Raw genomic sequence first — 7,500 nt, 5'->3', positions numbered from 1 at the left:
TGGGCGTGAGCCTGCCTGGAGCCGCCGTCGGTGCAGATCTTGGTGGTAGTAGCAAATACTCCAGCGAGGCCCTGGAGGACTGACGTGGAGAAGGGTTTCGTGTGAACAGCCGTTGCACACGAGTCAGTCGATCCTAAGCCCTAAGAGAAATCCTATGTAAATGAGGTGTCCTAAAGCTCTCAGTTAAAAAGCAACAACAAAACTGTTAAATATGGCTAAATCGAATTTATAAGAAGTAGTTGCAGAGATGCACACCCATTGGGCGAAAGGGAATCCGGTTCCTATTCCGGAACCCGGCAGCGGAACCGCATACCATTCGGGCCCTCGTAAGAGTGTTCGTCGGGGTAACCCAAAATGACCTGGAGACGCCGTCGGGAGATCTGGGAAGAGTTTTCTTTTCTGTATAAGCGTTCGAGTTCCCTGGAAACCTCTAGCAGGGAGATAGGGTTTGGAACGCGAAGAGCACCGCAGTTGCGGCGGTGTCTGGATCTTCCCCTCGGACCTTGAAAATCCAGGAGAGGGCCACGTGGAGGTGTCGCGCCGGTTCGTACCCATATCCGCAGCAGGTCTCCAAGGTGAAGAGCCTCTAGTCGATAGATTAATGTAGGTAAGGGAAGTCGGCAAATTGGATCCGTAACTTCGGAATAAGGATTGGCTCTGAGGAGCGGGGCGTGTCGGGCTTGGTCGGGAAGCGGGTCTGGCTGACGTGCCGGGCCTGGGCGAGGTGAACGGTTGGCGACTTCGGTCGCGTCCCGGGATCCGAGCTCGGTCCCGTGCCTTGGCCTCCCGCGGATCTTCCTTGCTGCGAGGCTTCCGTGGCGGTTAACGCCGTCGTGGTCGCTTCTTCGGCCGCCATTCAACGCTTAGCTCAGAACTGGCACGGACTAGGGGAATCCGACTGTCTAATTAAAACAAAGCATTGCGATGGCCCTCACGGGTGATGACGCAATGTGATTTCTGCCCAGTGCTCTGAATGTCAACGTGAAGAAATTCAAAAAAGCGCGGGTAAACGGCGGGAGTAACTATGACTCTCTTAATGGCGGCGTAGTCGTGTTGTCGTGTGCTCCGTGTTTAAGTGTGTAGAATAGTGGTAAAAATTGAGAATTGAAGTAACATTTTTGTACCTGCAGAATGCACTAATGTTTCCGAACAGTTGGGTGTATAAAGTTCTCGGAGTGAGTCGATTTAAAGTGAAAAAACTATAATTTAATCGGAAGGCGTATGTGCGAACACGTGGTGACAGGTGGAAAACTTTAGTGCCTTACCACATCGGCCAGAAACAATATTTCGTTTAACTGTTTACAACATATTATTGGTTAATTTTTGGTGATCATTTTGATGTATCGGAAGTGTATGTACGTAGTGGAATTTTTGGCGTATTAGCTGACAAAGATTATAGGTGAAAACGTGCTCGGAAGCGGCCATCTTGCCAAGACGCCAGGGCCGTACCTTGAAAAAGACCATAAAGGGGCCTGCTGAGGGCCGTGTTGTCAAGGCGCTTGAGGGTTCCTGAAATTTCTTGAAATTTTCTAACGAACAGACTCAGGATCAAAATTTCGTGTTCTTATTAATTGTTCACATCTAATATTTGCGATTATATGCCTTATAATTATATTTTTTAGAGAAAAACTGGAAAAATAGTAAAACTTAATTTCGAAGTGAAAAGCTGATGGTAACACGTGTAGTTACCGACGTACCGGCAAGGCAGATCTCTACTCTACCATAGGGGAACCAGTATTTACTATCATACGAGAAGTCGGTAACATATTTCCAGTGGTCGACTACTTATCATCGTGGGCCATCAAGAGAAACTTTTTACCTACAGCAGTGTCGGATAGCAAGGAAATAAAAATAAAGGGAGCGATTATCATTATCACTCACCTTTAAGCATTGACTAAGGAACGTATAAATCCACTTATGTTATAAAGCATATATTTTTTTTTTTTTTTTTTTTTTTTTTTTTTTGTCTTCTTGAAATTATCTGAGTAGGAATAGGGTGATTAATAATAGTATTATAGACGCGAGTATAGTTATATAAGATAATTATTTGACCTCTTTTTGTTTTTTTAATGGTATTTCTACGCTGGATACTCAGCTCATGAGAGAAACTTTACCTGAAACCCATAATGGAAAAGGGTGAAGCCACACCAACGGCTTCCAAAGGTACAAAGAGGAGGGCGTTATCATCTCCTGGCCTCTCGCTGTCGGACACGTCTCATGGAGATCCTGAAACACCTAGAAAGGAAAAGAAGATATTACCGTTAGACTTAAGTGATTTAGAGAAAATAGATTTAGAAATTAAGGGTCATATATATAATATCGGGGTATCACAACCTGCCAAAGAAACGAAGGCGAGAACGCAAGCAGTCGAAGATGCAATGAGTTATTTGCACCGGGCATACGAGAAGGTTGCGAGAGCGTATACGGAAGTTGCTGCAAAGTGGGAAGAATTTATGTTTCTGAAGGATGAATTTCTTAAGGTCAAGGATAGACAGGAACCAGTCGAACAGGTAAACCGACTTGAAGAAGGTTTTAACGATAAGTTTGTACAGATGAGAGAAAAAATAACAGCTGATGTAAAGAATATAATAAAAAAGGAGATATGCCAGACGATCAATGAGCAACTAGGATCTATCGCCAAATCTAATAGTGCTCTAGGCAAGGATATACAGACCAATATAAAAACGGTAGTCTCTGGAGAAGTTAAGGAAGCAATGACTAAGGTTCAGCAAGCAGTGCAAGCGTCCGAAAAACCGCTTGGAGGTAATACATATGCAACGATAGCTGGTAAGGGCGTTCTTAATACAGCAGTTGGTCGAGTGCAAACCCAGAATAATCAGGGCATTGAGTTTGTAGTAGTTCCGTTACCAGACAAACATAGTTTGTTTAAATCGGCTTCTGATATAAAGAAAAGCCTAAAAGAATCGATTAATCCAACAGAATTTAATTTAAAAGTAATACACTTGATCACATTGGGCTCCTTAGCAGTTAAAGTCATCGCACAATCCGTCAACCTTGAAAAATTGCAGACATCCGAAAAACTAGTACAGTTAGGACTTATGATTAAAACTAAAGACAAAATCAGACCGAAATTATTAGTCAGGGATTTCCCGACTGATATTGCATTTAGAGACGCACCAACGGCAATTGCGCAAGCAATTGGAAACCCTCAACAAAATTCTCAAATACGCCCTATTACGGAATTCATAAGGGGTGATCGAAAACAACGAAACCTGGTGATCGAAACATCACCGATGATTCGAAACGAATTAATGGTGCAAAAAAGGATCTTTTTGGGCTACGAGTCGTGTAGGGTTGAAGACTATGTAAGAGTTTTACAGTGTTTCAAGTGCTTAAAGTTTAATCACTTGGCCAAAAATTGCTCACAGGCTACATCGACGTGTGGTCACTGCACCAAGGATCATGATTCGCGAAACTGCAACAATAAGAGAGAATTGAAATGCAGCAACTGTGACAGACTCGGGTACACAGAAACTAATCACTCAGCTCTAGATTTAAGAAAATGCCCGGTTCTTATTAAAAAGCATCATGAACTTGCACGGAGCGTCGATCTCGAACAATGATTGCCGAAAAGAGCCGTAGTTATCAAAGGGAATCGGAAGGTGGGTTCGACATCCCGCCGGTGCCAGCACAGGCCCTTCCGCGTGAAAACCCCTCACTAACCGGCCGCAGATCAACACCCTGCGATGATCAAGTAAGGTGTCAACTGGCCCCCTATGGGGCACATTCCACTGGCAATTTAATTGTACCAAATAATACTCAAAATGGAGGTATACCTATGCCACCATCCAGTGGAGCTTTGTCTATCTCTTCTTCTTCTATTCTATCTACAGCATCTCTTTTGCTCCTGAATACTGGGAGTAGATTAGAGGATAACAACCTCGATGTAAATGTATCACCTAATTTGAGGAATAGTATAGACTATCAACCTCCCTCAACTGAGTTAATCGTTAACCCTCAACCAATGTTTCAGTGTGAATTCTGCCATCGAGGTTTCAATTCGTTCAGAGGTCTTGGGGTTCATAAGGCATCAGCTCATCCCTCTGAGATGAATTTAGATATTGATATCTCCAGGAGAAAAGCTAGATGGCAGATAGAGGATATTAATAGACTTGCAGATGCAGAAGTACGAGCACCTTCAACAGCGCTTCACAAGATAAACGAATACTTATTACTCTCAGTTAAGTTAGATCCTCCCCGCACTCAAGAGTCAATTAAAGCGTTACGCAAATCTCAAAGATATAGATCCATCTTCACGCATCTCAAACAAACGTTACAAGAAGCACCTATACACTCCAACTTAGTTAACGCTGTAACGATACAAACAGATACGAGTCCAACTCCGAACCATTCCCTGGACATTGATCATACAGCACGAGTACACACAGAAAATGCAAACATAGAAGGTACTCATCATAGGGCTCCCCCACATTCAAACGAAGACAGACATTCATGGATGGATAATGCCTTAAGATATTTAAGATCTTCCTCTTGTGACGATCCGGCCAAATATACTTTAGGAAATGCGGTGGAAGATGCCAGACAGGGAAGAGATCCATGTAAGAACTTAGTAAGGTGGTTTGAAAAGAACTTCGGATCGCCTGCAACAAATTCGACACATTCAGTTCCCGTCGATCGAACATTTAACGACCAGGTTTCAAAAAAAAAGAAAAGAAAAATGGAGTACGCAAGGATTCAACAGATGTGGAAATCAAATATGACTAAAACAGCGAACATTATTCTAGACGGGGAGACGGAAACGACGCAGCACCTCACTCTTCAAGAACAGGTTAGATACTGGAAGCCGATCCTAGAAAGTCCTAGTGTACAGGTGTCTGCGGAAACAACGGATACGGATCAAACTGTGTTTAATCTACTGAATCCTATTAACAAGGAAGAAATCATACGCTACAAACCGGCAGCTGACTCGGCGCGGGGAGCGGATGGTCTTTCTCCAGCGGTATGGCTAAATAAAGTCTCAAATCAGATCAAGTCTATCATCATGAACGTTATGTTATCTTCGGCTAAAGTACCGAAGATATGGGCACGAGCACGCACGGTGCTGATTCCAAAAACAGGTGACTGGAGGAATCCAGGTAACTATAGACCAATCTCAATTGCGTCGGTGATAATTAGACATTACCATAAGATTTTGGCAAACAGAATATACAAGGCACTTCGACATGATGAACGACAGAGAGGATTCATTCGAGCAGATGGTACTTCGGAGATTACTCACTCACTTACCGCGATTATGGAAATAACTAGACAACAGAAGAAACAATTACATCTGGCTTTCCTGGACATAAGGAAAGCATTCGACTCGGTTTCCCACAATTCAATTTTTACAGCGCTACATAAGAGAGGCTTTCCGAATGAATTAATTAGTTATGTAAAACACGTTTATAAGAATTCCGAGATAACCCTAGAAGTCGACGGATGCTGTTCTGACACCATTAAACCTAGCCAAGGCGTAAGGCAAGGTGACCCTTTGTCACCAATCATTTTTAACTTAATAATGGACGAAATTCTTAGAAAGTTACCTAAGCTAATCGGCTTTCAGTACCGAGACACCATGATAAATGCGTTGGCCTTTGCGGACGATCTAGTTCTGATGGCAACCACGAAAGAAGGGTTGCAATCCTTGTTGGATACAGTCATAACAGAGATGGAATCTCACGGCTTGAGATTGGCGCCAAATAAGTGCAAATGCCTCTCGTTGGTCCCGTCTGGAAAAGAGAAGAAAATTAAAGTTATTGAGAAACCGTTATTTAAGATTAGAGACAGTAATATACCACAGATAAAAGTCTTAGAACAATGGACACACCTTGGAGTTACATTCACATATCGAGGATTGGTCAAGCATAAATTCCCTATCGAGGATTATCTGATAAAAATAACTAGAGCTCCCTTGAAACCACAGCAAAGGCTAATTTTGTTGAAAATATATTTGTTACCACGACTGTTACATACAATGGTCCTTGGGAAAACCAACTATGTTATGCTCCAAAAGATTGATCGTACGGTCAGAAAATATTTGCGACAATGGTTGCACTTACCCCCAGACGTCCCTATAGCCTACTTTCATGCTAAAGTTAAGGAGGGTGGGCTAGGTGTTACAGCATTTTATACAAAGATTCCGGCCTTAATCGAAAGAAGAATTAATAATCTTCATAATTCGTCGCTAAGTATTGCAAAAGAAATTGTGAACACAGAAATTATCCGTAAGCGTATGCGGTGGGCAAAACTTCATTCAGCCGAAGACGAAAAATGGGACGAAAAACTACATAAACATGTAGACGGTTGGGAGCTTCGAGAATCATCAAAAGTAATCCCATCCTCTAGTTGGATCCATGACCAAGGAATTAGTATACCATCGAAAGACTGGATTAAATACCATAAGGTTAGAATCAATTCTCTGCCAACTAGAATGAGAACTACGAGAGGAATACGAAGGATAACGCAAGATGTGCAGTGCAGAGCAGGTTGTGGTGTACCCGAAACGGCAGCACATATAATACAGGAGTGCCACAGGACACATGGTGGAAGAATAATGCGACATAATATTATTACGAAAAGTTTGGCGAAGCTCTTTAATAATCGTGAGTATCTCGTTGCTGAAGAACCAAGGATCCCAACAACGGAAGGGAACAGAAAACCAGACCTGGTGCTTGTAAAAGAGGGGAAGGCAATGATATTGGACGCCCAAATTGTATCGGGTTACAGGAACCTTAATGAAGCCCATGAGAAGAAAAAGAAATATTACAGCCAAAATAAAGACATAATTAATTATGTGTCCAGCAACTTTAACGTCCATCCAAGAAATATAGAGGTCTCATCAGTAACTGTGTCGTGGAGAGGAATATGGGCATATAGGTCATATGAAACCCTTAGAAATCTAGGCGTATCGAATATGTATATGAAAGGTATTACAACAAGAATTTTATTAGGTTCCTACTTAAACTTTGTGAGCTTTAATAAAATGACTACCGTCCAAAGACACCACATATGGCCCTATAGGAGAAGATAATTATTTCATTGTAATCAATAGGTATTCTTGACTATTAGACAATACTATCATTATACCACTTCTGAATCTACTTTCATGTAAGGCATGTTAGTAATAGGTAACTCCGATTATATTATTGTAAGAATGTGAATATAACTCGAAGATCACAAGAAACTTACCAACGATTTTTGATGATGAATCTAAAAAGATTTTTCTCTAAGAATGCAAGAGTACCTGAAAAGGGGAAACAAATTAATTACATACCAGAATATCCGACAGGCGATATAATTACTAGCTGAGTTAATCATAGATATTTACATACGGCGTTATTTTAATGCATCAGGGTATTAGTAGTGAGAAGGGAAAACGTATTAACAAACTATTAGCTTATTAATAGGAGATATACTTACCCACAGGTCGCTGGATACTCTTAGATGTTTAGAAGTGTCAGTGCGGAAATACATTTGGAT

General features: G+C 41.8%; 1 pseudogene; it reads left to right on the top strand.

Annotated features, from left to right (window-relative positions):
• The window catches only part of LOC143307099 (large subunit ribosomal RNA), an 11,178-nt pseudogene that overhangs the window by 1,757 nt on the left and 1,921 nt on the right, over positions 1–7,500 (top strand).

This window comes from Osmia lignaria, unplaced genomic scaffold (assembly GCF_051020975.1).
Source record: "Osmia lignaria lignaria isolate PbOS001 unplaced genomic scaffold, iyOsmLign1 scaffold0044, whole genome shotgun sequence".
Classification (NCBI taxonomy): domain Eukaryota; kingdom Metazoa; phylum Arthropoda; class Insecta; order Hymenoptera; family Megachilidae; genus Osmia; species Osmia lignaria.
Note: the sequence above shows the minus strand (reverse complement) of the source record. Positions and strands in the feature narration are given on the sequence as shown.